Source organism: Xylocopa sonorina, chromosome 10 (assembly GCF_050948175.1).
Source record: "Xylocopa sonorina isolate GNS202 chromosome 10, iyXylSono1_principal, whole genome shotgun sequence".
Classification (NCBI taxonomy): domain Eukaryota; kingdom Metazoa; phylum Arthropoda; class Insecta; order Hymenoptera; family Apidae; genus Xylocopa; species Xylocopa sonorina.
In genome coordinates this window covers 4,526,331-4,541,104 of record NC_135202.1, presented here as the reverse complement: position 1 = coordinate 4,541,104, position 14,774 = coordinate 4,526,331, and the positions used below count along the sequence as shown (strand labels likewise).

The 14,774-nt window shown below is 41.8% G+C and overlaps 2 protein-coding genes across 2 annotated transcripts in view; one reads left to right on the top strand and one right to left on the bottom strand.

The window, feature by feature from the left end:
* Men (NADP-dependent malic enzyme) overlaps nucleotides 1-2,811 on the bottom strand; it is a 124,993-nt gene extending 122,182 nt beyond the window's left edge. Inside the window, exon 1 of the mRNA XM_076902776.1 lies at nucleotides 2,808-2,811. The gene's annotated coding sequence lies outside the window, so the exon portion shown is untranslated. The remainder of the gene's footprint in view (nucleotides 1-2,807) is intronic.
* The window catches only part of Sifr (SIFamide receptor), a 66,689-nt gene that overhangs the window by 6,657 nt on the left and 45,258 nt on the right, over nucleotides 1-14,774 (top strand). The window lies entirely within an intron of this gene.

The following is a 14,774-nucleotide window of genomic DNA, read 5'->3' as shown; positions in this document are numbered from 1 at the left end:
GTATTCTCACTCACGTATTCCACTCGTCGAAACAGGAACTGTGGGTCGTTCGATTAGAAGTGTTCCATCGTACCAGAAGCTGACATCTTTTACAAAGTATGACAAACTTTGGCAACACAACTCTGTTTGCTCAACGAAAGAAACTGAGAGTCTATAACGAGATTGAACCCGTCCCCCCAAGGTGGTACCGTTTTTGTCCTGCGTGGTAGCAGAGAGCTTTCTCTTTTTCCTTTCCTGAAACGATTGTCCTCCGCCAGGAAGAAGTTTCGCCGGCCGCGGAGTGACTTTTGCGCTTGAAATTCCGCACGGTGTTTTTCCTCTGTCTTTGCTCCGTAATTTATTGCTCGGGACTGTGGCTCAGTTTGTGTTTGTTTAGTGGAAATGCCTGTCGGATTCGAGGCGAAGAGCTTTTCGGTCGAGAAGTGACGGTGAGATTAACTGATTTAGGAGAACGTTATTTGCGACAGCCACTTTCTTATGGGGAAATTAATTGGCTCGAGTGTCGAATATATTTTTATCCACTTACAAAAGTTGCTACTTATCATTTCATCCGTTCCAAAGTATCTCTTATTTATTGCAGAGAGTTCCAAAAGTTTCTACATTTCTTCTCTACAAAATTTCTGATAATACTTAGCAAAATTAAAATAGTTTATTGTTCACGAAAATCTCACAAGTACATTCTATATATCTAGTTCCAGTTTCTAGTGTATTGTTAACCTTGTGCATTTAACGGCAATAACACAGCACGATATGTCGAGAATGCATTCATTTCTCGACTGTACCGAGCGCAATAAATACAATCAATCTTTATGCTTCCATTTATACACGACTCACGGAAAGTATCTACTTTTAGGTACCAAATATTGAAATGTTTACCGTTGACGTGACTACTAATGTACCCTGATACCCATGAAAACGAAAAAGGGGCAGAAAAATCGGGAAGACTTTTGGGTCAACGCGATGTTTGGGAAAAAAAAACATGCGGAAAACGTAGAATAAATTTTTGTTTGTTCGAGGTCTCGTTTACGAGGGAATGGAGTTTGAAAATTTGTCGAGCACGTCTACGTGTATGGACGTCCATGCCGGCTGGTGCGTGCGGATGACACGCGATAACTTTATCCCCTGATTTATTTCAATAAAAACTTAGCCGTCATTCCGGAATAATTTCGTTTCATTATTCGGGAATCAGGTTTCACTTATCCGCTGGCAAGTGTTTTAATCGAACGGTACCCAACTCTGTATCGTGGATGCGCAAAATGATCCCATAAGCTCCAGTTCACCCTTCCAGGTGCAAAAAACATAAAAGTATATTATCATCGATGCTACAAGTTTGAGACTAAACCACTTCTTAGATGTTTCTTTCAGTAGCGAACATCATCTTAAATAATTTTTAATACAAAATAATACAATATAACATAAAAGAAAAATGAATTCGAATTGAATAAACTGATCGAAGATAGAACACCACGGTTTTCAAGATAAAATATTCAAAGAAATAACGAAAAATGCTTATTCTCTGTGAAACATAAAATTTACGTCTCTCTTCGCTCTTACCATTAATTAGTCAAACACAAAGTAAGAGGATATTCCTAGTACCACCCCAACGAATCCATCCAACCGTTGCAACGATTGGCAGCAACACGTATCACCGTAAATATTTGACAGTAATACCTTACGTGTTTTCTCTGTCAATAATAATTGGCGGGAGCGCGGAAATTCACCGCGGGCAGAAGGGGGTGAACCTCGGAGGGTGTACCGTGCCCGTTCGCGTTCCGCGGACGCGTTTCATCGCGTTATTATGCACTGATCAATAGTCAAAGGCAAGGGTTGACCGATATCCGTAGTAACGTAATAGCACATGATTACTCGCGGCCTGTCCCGTTTCCATTTCTCTACACACAACCCCCAACCCCTCGCGCACCCCGTGGACCGTTTACGCGCGCTTCGAATCGCGGTTATAACGTAATTGTACGCGGATTTGCATAGTTTTCTAAACCGGCGATCGCGAGTAGCCGCCTCGAAATTGCGTCCAGAACACCTTTTCGCACAGACGAGGGCAATTCCAAAGAGCGATCACTATGAAATCTCGTTTTTCCGCGTCCACTCTCGAGGAACGACAGTTCGCCAAAGATTACGCTTGCTGCGATTGTCCTGTGGACAGCTTTTATTGGGGCGCTCGTTGCAGTTGATAAGAACGGCGAATCGTTGCTTCCTTTTTTTTTTAGGTGTTTACGCGATGTTCGTCGAAACGAAGTTCCGTGTAGTTTAATCGTGTTTGGCGCTATGTCGAGCTGTAAAAATGTTAGCGGCTAGATAAAAGTAATGGTACCATGATTTTGTTTTGCTCGAGCGGTATTGGTGTTCGCTGAGGCAATTTGTGGACGATCTGTTGTTCTCTTTATTAATATTTTCTCATAGTAATTGGTAATTTTAGTGTTCGCTGTTATAGTTGCAGAGTGGCTTTGGTTTGTTTTTTTATATGTGAAGCTTGAAAAGATTTAAAAGGTACAAATTTATCTAATTGTTGATCCGAGTCGATACAGCTCGTTGGGTCTTTAAGAGGAGAGTTAAGTCGATTCGCCTCAATTGGGGTATTTAATTGCTCCTTGTTATCAGTGGTCGTTAATCAGTTAGCGGAGTGGATAAAAATTTTTGTACCGAAGTATTTAGGTTCTCGATGGGGTGGACAATCTTATTTAAATGCAATCCGGGATTTACGGATTATCTCGCTGATCTCTGACATTTCTATTTGAACAAGGCTTCCGGTAAATCCGGAAGATAAGCGATAACCGGCCATGGGGGTGACTTTGATTAATAACTAACCGTTTTGTCCCGGATTTATTTCGTTCTTTTTGGTTCGTTCGTAGAACTCTGTTACTCGCCAGAAATCCTGGTATTTTGAGACAGTAGAATTCGAAACAACAGAAATGGTAATCCCCATTCAGTGACCAGAATATTAAAAATTAAAATAAAATTGCATCCTCTGTTCTTTACAGACTTAAACAAATAACTATCGCGTCTGATAAAGAGCAGTGAAATTAAATTAAAAATAACATAAACGTGTATAGACTGTTCGGATGGAAAAATAATTCGTCGCATAAGAAGGAAAGTCGACCGTTCCCTTGATTCGTGGGGCCTCGTTTGGAAGTTAATCGCGGCTAAGTAGCGTCTGCGCGGTGGCACGAAAAATACGAGTTCTTAGTTGATTCGATCGAGATAAACTGTACGTGGTCGCCGCGATAGTTGCACGTTTGTGCAGCTACTTAATTGGGTGACATTCTCGTTTACTTTTTGCGGGGCGTGGGCGATTAAGCCACTGAAATAGGATAACACTTGTACTGGAGCACTCCTGCGCGGACCCTGAGTCGAACAAAAGGGAAGGTCATGACCTGGACAAGTGCTTCTTCGATAAAACCAGGCTTAGAGCACCGGGTACCACCAATAAGTATACACAAATCTGAAGATCGATAGCGGGCCGGGAATTAAACTTTAGAAACGGCACGACTGCGTTTAACCGTTCAATTATTCTCACCTTTCGTTCGGCTGGTTAATCGATTTTTATACCGACGAGAATCTGACGGAAAGAGGTCATTCAAGTTCGAAGAATAGATTTTTCAAAGTACACCATGCGCTCGACCATTGAATAATTAATCATCTTACGACACACGTCGGTGACATCAAAGTGTTTGGTACTTGATACACTTGAGGCCGAGAGGGATGAATATTCAGCATTAAAATTTCCTCGACCAAAAAGGAAAATGCATACTATAAGATCGTCTTACATTATAGCACACGTAATGATAATATTTATACGTTGATAGCTTCCAGAAATAATAATGCATAGAACTAACAAAATTAAAAAACACAAATATATATACAAAACATTACCATATAACATATAATTTTAAGTATAATCATCTGGAAAGACAAAATTTTGTCGACAAACATTTCTTCCAAACACATTCACTCCTCGATTGATACAATACATCACAATGAATCCTAACATTTCTTGAAGCCTTTCAGCTAGCAATCGCTCTTACCTTCGAAACGGCAGAATATTTAATCAGCAAGTAGAAAAAGTGTAAAAAAGAACGGAAGGGCAGAAACGATTTTCCCAGTTACCCATCCCGTCGGGCAGCAGGTGATTATTCAGCCTCGAAAACGGCGCAGGCCAGCATGGCGGCGCTTTTTTTCCTAGGCCCCCGGGGTGGAACGTAGGTCGGTTGCACAGGTGTGCACGGCCGTGCGCGCGTCTCGTTCGCTTTGAAATGGAAATTGGCAGCGATCTCGGGATTCTGGACTAACGACACGGCAAATCGAATTACCAGCGCGCAGAGTCGATCATCGGACCACGACGCGGCTGATTTCGTAGCGCTCCTAGCCGTGTACCAGCATTCCTCGTGCGCCCATACGCGACCATGGGGTGCTTTTGCGAGCGTGATACAGTCTTGTCGACATTGCTACCACAGAATTCCTCGAAACAACGAATTTTTCCTAATTTCCTTCTATTTTTCTTTTTTTTTTTTTTTTTTTTCTCGCATAGTTATTAATCAAGGACAAGAGGGATGTTTCTCATAGCTTATTGCAAATTTAGGTTATCATTAATAAATCGTAAGCTCGTGATCTATTTTTCTAGATTTTTAGCTGCTAGCTTGTGATTCAGTTCTGGATTACCTTCCTCTTACGAGACATTATTATTCAAGTATTTCCTGTATCTGGATTTATCTACCACGGCGGGGACATTTTGGTTGCGCGAAGCGAAATTTCGAGTCCTCGAGCGTCCTTGGTCTCGGATCTTTAGAGACATCCGCAATGAAAGTTCGTCTTCAGTTATATATTTGGCAAACAGAGTAACCTTGGCGGGCGGGCGATATTGAAATACTTTTGAGTTACACATTTCAATCAAGATGGCATCGCGATGTTTTAATAAAACCAGCAATATGCTCAGCCGATGTTAACGCGTTATTGCGTCTCCATTTTAATCCGGATTTATCTTTCGTAATACCGTGTCGATGATGGGCCAACGAAAGTACCAAATATTAACAGAAACGAAGTTATATTTTATATTTCATATTTAGCGGATTGCTCATCTAACATCGTCGGCCATGTTCGAAGCGTAACATGAATGAGAAACTGTACAAAATCGAAACACTTGCGGTGGAAATGATACGTGCTCGAACCTCAGTATCCGAGATTTCGAGCACAGTATCGTTGATATAACGTCGTTTTCAGGGTGGCGTTGCCCAGACGAGGGAGGTATATATCCGTGCATTTGCGGAAGTGTCGTTAGCGTCTGCCTCCTACCGGCTATCACGTCTGATAGGACGATCCCTTTAACCGAGGAACGAACTCGATACGGATGTAAAAACACCATGCGCCCTGTATCGAAACGTGACCCAGAAAAATTGTTTAATGAGTCGACACCTCACGTTTATAATTTTATCTTCGAAATCAACCTCACCTTCATATTCGATATCTTACATTTTTTCAAATGAAAATACCTTATGATTGAAGGTAAATTTAGGGGTTGAAAAATCTTCCGTGTGTTAGTCTTAAAATAAAAAAAAAGAATTATAAACCCCTAAATTTAGGGGTTGAAAAGTCTTCCGTGTGTTAGTCGACATCTTACATTTTTCCAAATGAAAATACTCTATGATTGAAGATAAATTTAGGGGTTGAAAAGTCATCCGTTTGTTAGTCTTAAAATAAAAAAGAAAAGATTAAGCTGTACAATATAATACCTATCGTTAAGTCGAAATATCGGTGTATGTAAGTAAATTCGAGATTTCGACAAAAATCCAACTCGTTCGAATATCCGTTCTCGAAAAAGGGCAATTTGAAGCCAGCAGAGCGAGTCGAGGGATATCTAACACGGTAAAGTACCAACAGTGGGTGATGTATTTTAATAAAATCCATAAAATCCAGCGCTGGATCCAGCCTTGATCGGGGTATTAAGGGCAGCTGCGAGCGTTCCAAGGATACGTTTCTTCACCGACGACCGGGCCACCCCCGTTACAAATTGTTTCAATAAAGGGTTGCAAAGACGGATCCTCGCGAGACTCGGTAGCTGGCCCGTTAATCAGGGGCATGTTTTTGCCAACCCGTTGCGAGGGGGCAGCCTTCGACTGGCCGCGCGTGTTCGCCTGGAAATTTAAGGCTGGCCCGCGTGTAAATCACGGGAACCGGAAATTCGTCCAGTGCAAACTCTCCCTCGCGGCGCTGCGTCACCCCTACATCGCTCGAACGCGTGATCCCCTTTTCTATCCGCATTTAAATACGCTTTGGTCGGTCATTACGCCTGGTGAAGTGAAACGGGGACTACGATTTATACTAGTCTCGTTTCTCTGCCGCCTTTTTCGTTCTCCATCGTTGTCGCGTAATTGTTCCCGTCGAGGAGCACGTTGATGCACGCGAGACGCGACGTTGGCAATGCTAGCCAGATTAAAAGTGGTCGCGTAGTAATGGACTGGGGGTTTACGACTGTTATCAACGAATAATTTTGTTCGATTTTTTCGGATCGAGATCGTTGATTCAATTGCTGGTTAATTAATAGAGTATACATATGTGATTATAATATTGTTAGAGAAAAGTTACGATTAGAATTGAAAAGTTACTACTCTCACAACGTTAGGATTTTGTAAGAATATTTAGTTAATTTGTTTCATATTTATAAATGTATGATTTGATAAATTATGGAGGTTCATTTATCGTACAAATTATTAAATATATATGTAAAACTTGAATAAGAAAAACGATTCGGAAAATAAACATTTTTTTTCTTAAAATTGAATAGCTTACAATCGAACAATATTTTCGAATAATAACCTTGATTAAGCTTATCGTTTTATTTAAAAATTATCGTGAAATCTCAGAATTAGTGTCACGTAACACACCGCACATGTAGAGAGACAAAAGGCTCTTAATCTCATTTTCACGATCCTCAAGATGACGTTCGATCGATTTATCTTTGTTCATCTTTCGATAGCTCGCTTGATAATCCATCGTTTCTTCGTGGCGCAGAGGGTGTAAAATCGGGAAGTTAAACTTCGACACCGACAGGATCCGTATAACCAGGGAATAAAGTTAACGATAGATTTGTCAGGGACGATCCGACAAGGTCTGCGACAATTGAAATCGAGAAAGTAACGACTGCTACGAAATATGGTGTCATTAAAGCGCCGTGTGTATCCGACGCTGATAAAATTGAGGTCGTTTTCGCGCAATTGTGCAATAAAGCAGGGTCTTGTAAACGTTACAGAGATCATCATAGTCAGGAAGACAGAATTTCTGTGTAAAAGCCGCGCAGCGAAAGTATTTTATCGAATTAATCTTGCTTATTCAAACAGTAAATTTATCCCGATCAAACATTTAACTTGTGCAAATAATTCAGGGTTGTGATTCAGTATTTGACGTCAATTTCGCGTCATCATTACTTCAAATACATTTTTACCTATACACCATAACAGTATTTATTTATTAAACGAAATACGTGACTGAATCAATGCTAATATTAACAAAATTGAACTGAATACACCAAAATCATCGGTATCTAAAATGATAAGAACACTGACAGTCAAATCTATCCAAAAGCAATATAATAGCAACAAAAATACTTCAACACTTTCCCAATACACTTCATGCTTGGTTGCTAAATGATTATTCAATATTTGTCCAAAAAGTAAGGATGGAAAATTACAAGAAGCCAACAACAGCGACTACCTCAAAAGTTGACTGAACCTTTCATCAACCCTTACCATATCTCTCGAGGAACAGCTGTTGGTACTTTCTTAAAAATCTGCTCGAAGCCGTTGGTCATTATCGCGTTCCTGTCTACCGTGATTTTTCATTAATTCTACAGAGTCAGCCGCAGGGTGATCCTCCCAGCTGTTTCGAGCAACCATTACAAGCCCGAAAGCTTCCTTGATCCGGCTGTCGAACGACGTTCCCCATTTCGAGGGAAATTCTTTCGAGCTCGACCTGCCGCGTTTGCTGGGCCAACGGGGCGCAAGAAAGAAAAACGAGGAGACGGGAGTGGCGGTGGGACGGGGTTGAAGCTGTAGCGGGCAAAGGGGGCGAAAGAACGAGTCAGATTAATTGTTGCGATCGATGCGCCGATAATTAGGTCGTGGAATCGGCGATAAATCGCCGACCTCCGACGAAACATTACGAGCAAACCCAGCGGAATGAAGCTGCGAATGATTATGCAAGGAGAAGGCGGTGTAGCGAACGGGTTGTGATGTATCGGTTGTCTGTGTGCTTTAACTGGCTAATTGGAAATGATTCCCGCGATTTTGATTAGTTTCTGAGAGCTGGAAATGGCGTGAGAAATATTCGAGGGGAATTAATTTTTAGATTTATTTTTCTTCTAGATGTGGATATTTTTTATTGTTCTTAGCTTCATTATGTACCTTCGTTATTGTTCAATTTTTATTTTCCAACGAGCAGCTCTAATTTAATTAAGCCTCTTAGCGAAACTTTCTTGCCGTATTATAAGAAGCCAGCGCGTACAACCATTTACATTTAAGAAATTAGAATATTCGTGTCGGCGGTGCCGTGTCACGGAAGCTGTTTATTAGACTAGGACTTCCCAACTTTGACTACACGTTCTCGAAAAGTGCTTTATGAATTTACGACCCGTGGAACCTTTTATAAGATGCGCGTATAATTCTCGCGAGCGTCACCCAAGAAATCTGTCGCATAACTCAACGCGATCAAATAGACAAAGTGCCTCGTTCCTCACTGCGAATCGTAATTATTAGAACAGCTGTCTCCTTGTCAAAAACCATCGAACTTTCATATTATTAACAGTTCCCCTAAAAATACATCACCTCCATGATACCTTATCGAAAATATAAGAGCAACCAACAAGCCAATATATCGAAACGCCATTCCATTTCCTTGTCCACGCGAGCATATCTCAAAATACGTTTAACAGTTTGGGAAACCTACGTGTGCGAGGTAGAATAATGTTCGTTCGGAAATACGTAACAAATAATTTCTTTTAACAAGAACAAATCAAAGTATCGACGTTATGGCTGCTCGTTACGCAACTCCTAGCTAACTAACTCTTGAGGGCTCCTTTCCCTCACATTTTATCTGTTTTAAAAGGAGGGGGCACGTTCGCAGAAAACGTCCTTAACCTTCGAAAACGAAGAGAAAGTTTGGAGTCAAGCATATGTTTAGTGTCTCCAGTCTCTTCGCTTCGAGAATTAAGTGTTCTCTTCCGCCCTGCGCCACGGGGTGCAAAGGCGACTACGATGGTCGCCACAACAGTATCAAAACATGTGCAAATCAATTTGAGAACGCGGGACGTGACAGTCGAGGCGCACGCATTTGCACGAAAATAACGCAAGAAAGAAGAAGAAAAAAAAAAGAAGAAGTAGTCGTAATTTATACGTTCCACGCGTCCCGTTATTTATTCCCCGGAAATATCGGGCCAATTGTAACACTCGTACGCGCTCGAATTATACAAGCCGTAAAATAACGAGGTGTATGGCGTAGCGTTGGGGTAGCGTCGGGGTGCACACACCCCGTAGAGGCGCGGCCGCGTGCACGGCAGACTGTAGGTCGTGGGTCGCAGATAGCGGGACGCCGGTCCGGGTTCAACGTGTACGTGTACGCCCCCGCACACGCGGACAGGGGGTGAGTGTATCGAGTGCGCTGGCTGCACGGGGTGAACGCCCCGAGGTGACCGCGTCCCGCGCCCGCCAGCCTGCAACGCTTCTCGGAGTTCTCCTTCGGAAATTGGAGCTCGGCTACGCCACGCCAGCCTCCCGCGGTTCGATCCTTCCACCACCCACCCTGACGACCTCACCCTGCACGTAGACGCCTCCTGACATCGACTGCTGAACTGTTAACGTCCACTGTTTATCAACAATGCTCTACTACCGACCGCCCTCGAGCTCCAGTAATTTCGATTGCGATTGCGGTCCCCTTTGTCGGGTTAACGTTAATCTTTAACCCTCCGTTTGCCTCTGCGCTCTTTTCCCTTTTCCTTTCTTCCTCTCTTTTTTTATTACCGCCGTTTGTCATCTGGCTCCTTCGCGTTTAGCACGAGACTTTTTTAGGATCGACGGACATTTATCGAAGTCTCTTTGATGATACAAAGGGTAGGGATTTGTTGGAGAAAGAGTTGAAATAAAAATGTGGATCGTGGGTTAAGGGTTGCGTAGGATCGGTCTGTGAACTAGCGTTTGGAGGGTAAGAGTAACTCTTTTTATAGTAATTGTGAATGATAATTAAGTAATGTTGTCTAAATGTCAAGTTGGTATTTTGTAATTCCGCTATTCTTCCATGAAGATTCGAGGGCTTCGGTTTGAATTAACGAACGAACCTTTTGGTCCGCGTAATTGATTCCCTTGTGAGACTACTTATCATAATAGTGTATCCTCTTAGGATCTTCCTGGTGAAAGACGGTTTTCGAGAACACAAAGAATATTAGAGTCAATCGGTTTACACAAATTACTTCGTAAGGTATATCGTCGATAATGCATATCGTAGCAGGCGTGATTTTTATGACCACTTAATTTAAAAAAAATCGATGAAACTCCGCAATTTTCATAGAGTTCTTGACAAGAATATAAAAAACTGACATTAAAATAAAGATTTCCATCGGATGTCTGCTTTATAATAATAAATTTGCTCACCTAGATTGAAGTTCGTCGAAACAAGCGGCCGTTGATTTCGCGTTCGCCGCTTGATATATTCGAAACGAGCAGAAAGACTCGATTAGAAAGAGAAGCCTCCACGCTGTGTCCGTGACAGCGTTTCTTTAACAAAAGCCGGCTTAAAGAGCCGCCACACGAATTACTAGGCCATTGTTCGTCCCGTTCGCCTCGTTCGCAAACGAACCGAGCTATTTCCAATTAACTCGATCCGTACTTTGCTCCTTTCAGCCACGACGAGCATCGTTCCCGTCCATAACCCTTTAAAAAAATCGATCGAAAACTAATAATTTCGAAGCTGCCTGCTACCAACTCGACGTAGAAAAAAATAGAGGAACGAAGGACAAATAAAAAAAAAAAAAGAAAAAAAGAAAAAATAAAAAGGCTGCGAGCCACTTTATTTCGGCGACTTTAATCGTCAGTGGTTGATTTTCTCTGATCGGACAAAGGCTCACGTGTTTATTGGAAGTTCTCTGCTCTGATAAGTCTTGGAACCAGAGGAAGCTTTTGTACGGTCGTTACGTTCTTAAGCTTCTCGTTTCCCTCCTTTTGTTCCAAGGGGAGCCCCGTTCCGTTGCTAAATGCGAGATATTGACTCTGAAGTATTGTTCCGTGGGAACGTACTTCGCGTAATTATCAGATACGCTCACTATCAGCTGGTAGCAATTTTTTGGATCCGCCTCCATTGTGTCGCGCGATTTTCGCTACCAGCGAAGAACCGAATCTATTGTTGCGATTTTTTCAAAGGACACGTAGTTTTGAGGAATGAAAGGGTTTCTAATGCGAGGGATAAAGTACTTTTTACTTAAGTCAAGACACTTCGCTGTATACAAGATACCATTTTTTCAGTCTCGATCGTTCGTATCTAGCCTCTGACGTTTAATCGATACATTTGTGAGCTATTAGAATTGCTAATTTCTAAATTGAGTTTTTCAAGTGTTTCAGTTTAGTAAAATATCGGCATTCGAATTGATAGAAAAAATATCTCGTCAACTCGGATTTATTTATTTTGATGAAACATTCAAAAACTTGAAAAATATTTTTGCGTGAAATTCCGCGTGTTTTTTCGTATGCAGAAGCAAATATCGTTTAAAAGCTTGATTTTGAACTGTATCGAAGGATACCGTGCCGCTGTTGCGCGATGATAGCAAATGGCACATCTTTGTCGCAAATGAGTTATGACGGTTTCGAAGCCTGATCAAGTGGAAACTCCGCCTTGGCTTCAAGGAGAGTGTAATGGGACGTTTGAACGGAGAAAGAGAAAAATCGAGGTGAATTGAAAAAGTATACGAGGACGTAAAGAGGGAAAAAACAGGCGTGAAGGAATTTTCAGCACATTTCCTTCAAGATTAAGCGCTGTCATCGAACATTGACGCTAATGGACCTTGAGAAAAAGGAAAAAGAAATGTTTAAAGAAGACGTATAACCGTGACGGACAGAATATTCGTCTGAATGAGGCAGTTCCAATGTTTCAAGCAATCAGATTCAACGACAGTAATTCCCAATTGCACTGGCTGAAACATTTTTTCGTAAACAAGTTCTCTTTTAAAATAGCTAGTATAAATGGTGCGCTCTGAATCAACAGTGTCGCTTTAACTCCCTATGTTTACTTACAGATATCTACCGGGGACTGAATAAGTGGAATTGAAACGCGATATTGTTTGCTCCTTACATCAGTCGTGATGTTTGTCACGCAGAAAAATATGTGCGCCTCGAATTCAATGTTTGAGGGCAAATTAACGAGCGATTACAAAACGCGGTACAAGAAGCTTCAACAAAACAATTCCACGAATCAAATTAAAAATGTATCTACAGAAAAAATTAATATACGTATTTAAAATGTTATAACAAGTAGATTACGATATACGTTAACAATTTAAAAGTCACTAAAAATTGATCGAAGACTAGAAGAGCGGCTCACGAAGACGATGAGTAAATTACTTTGAACCAAGTGCTGCTTATTAAAAAATATAAATATTTCCAAATGTCCAGGACGAGACGAAGAAAAAGTTCGACGAGAGGACGTCCACTGGTGACAACCGTTAATATTATTCCTCAATCACGGGCGCAATTAAAGCGAAAGGCTCTCGCGTGGAGGGTAGTTTCGTCCAGTCATAGTCCCGTGATAAATCATCGACCCTGACACAAATCGCACGGGAATGTGTGCCATCGCGCGCGGACGGCTATGGTCACGGATGCGTTCGTGCACGCGTACACGCGTAGCCACGCAGAAATGCCCGCACACAGGACCGTGAAACAGGCTGTGCTCGCATGTGCCGGTTGAACGTGTCCATTCAGTCTGGTATTGTCATGGCATCGTTAACAGTCGTGTGCCCCGTGCACGCTTAATTACACGTTATTGCGCTCCGCGGGACGCAGTTCAGTCTCCCCTGGGATGCATCCAGCGTGGACTCGATGGAACGTGGTCCTGAGCGGGCGTTAGGTACACGCGTGGCACGCTGCGTATTTGTAATCCTGATTTCTGAATCTGAATGTCGATCGACGCTGATAACAAAAGTGGTATCTGACGAACTGTTGCTTTCACCTCTGTTTCACCGAGCAATGTCCATTTTCCTTGTTGAAAGTCGAAGTTTACGAAAAAGAAGTTCCGTGAGAAGACTTCTATAATATTTTTGGAAATGTATTTTTTTTTTTCGCGTATAACTTACTCGTAGATATTGTAGTATCTTTGCTCTTGGGATTTCACGTGAGAGCCCTGCTACAGTCGAGGCTCTGAAAGGGGCTCGTAGGTTTAAGCCTCGTTTATTTTCACTTGGATTACAGCAGGTTTCGGTACGAACAAAATCTGAGATATCGAGTAGAAAAGTGGCCGAGTTGGCGTGGAATGACCCGTCGGGAACAGGAACAGGACGTTACTGCTGTTTGCGGCAGCCGAACAATGGCCCTGCTGCCCGCCGGACGCTATATCCTTGACCTTCGCTACTTGGCGTCCGCCGTGGAACTCGCGGGACGTGCGAATTCGAATCGTTTCCGTATTGGGACGGGAAAACCAGCGTTCTATTACGAGATTTGATTAATGCGACGCCTCGAATGTCTAATGGCATGGTCAGATTTAGGAATATGGTATTTTCAAGCAGTCAAATTTGAGAATTTATGCGTCATTTTTGGTAGTAATGCGGAGTCTTTAATTTTGAAGAGTTTCAGAGAAGACTTATGTATGTCTAACAGTGGACGACAATTGGAAAAATATTAATTTAATGAATAACTGTTGGCTAGCAATTTTAAACGCTGTATTAATTTTAAATGAATATTTGGCTAGAAAATTAATTGATAACTGACATTTTTGGTGAGAAAATCAGCTTGATTAAAAAACAGTTCAGAACCTCGAGTACTCGGAGATTACAACGCGAAGAAAATGAAAAAATCTGTTTTCATTTCGTGAGTTAAAAGGTTAATTAAGGAGTTAATTAAAAAGTTAATTATTTTTTAATACAGCCAATCTCTTGCATAATAGCAATACCGCGATATACTTAAACTTCTAAGTAACCCGTCCAATGCAAAGGGTGGAATAATTGGAAAACGTACTAAAACCTTACAAATTAAGTTGTTCAATACAAATGGTCGAACTTTGGAATTCATTCTACAACCTTACAAATAAATCATGCGTTATTCCAAGAATAAAAACCGCTTGGAGCTCCAAAAAGCTATGAATTAGAAGTCGAATAAATCGTAATCGAATTCGATTTCGTCGATAGAATTGCAGAAGATACAGAATCAGCGACAAAGTTCATCGTCAATGGCGGATCACGATTGTTCTGACCCCGACTGTCCAAAAAGCTGAGCATCGAGACGTCCTGACAGTTACGCCGCCGACAAATGGAAGAGAATCGAGCATTTTGATCGATGGCGAATTAATCGAGCCGCAAGTTTTCTCGTTTACCGGTCTACCAGGAAAACATGAAAACTTTGCTCGCTCGGAACGTATGGGAACGGCCACGGATAGGACAAGCATCGCTGCTTCCGCTTCCGACGAATATTCCCCGGAACCCCGGCCTCCTTCGATTCCAATCAGCTTAAATTCACTTCGAACGCGAATTTAAACTTTTCTCGTTAGATCGAGCAAGTTCCTTCATTTTTTTCTCTTTCCAT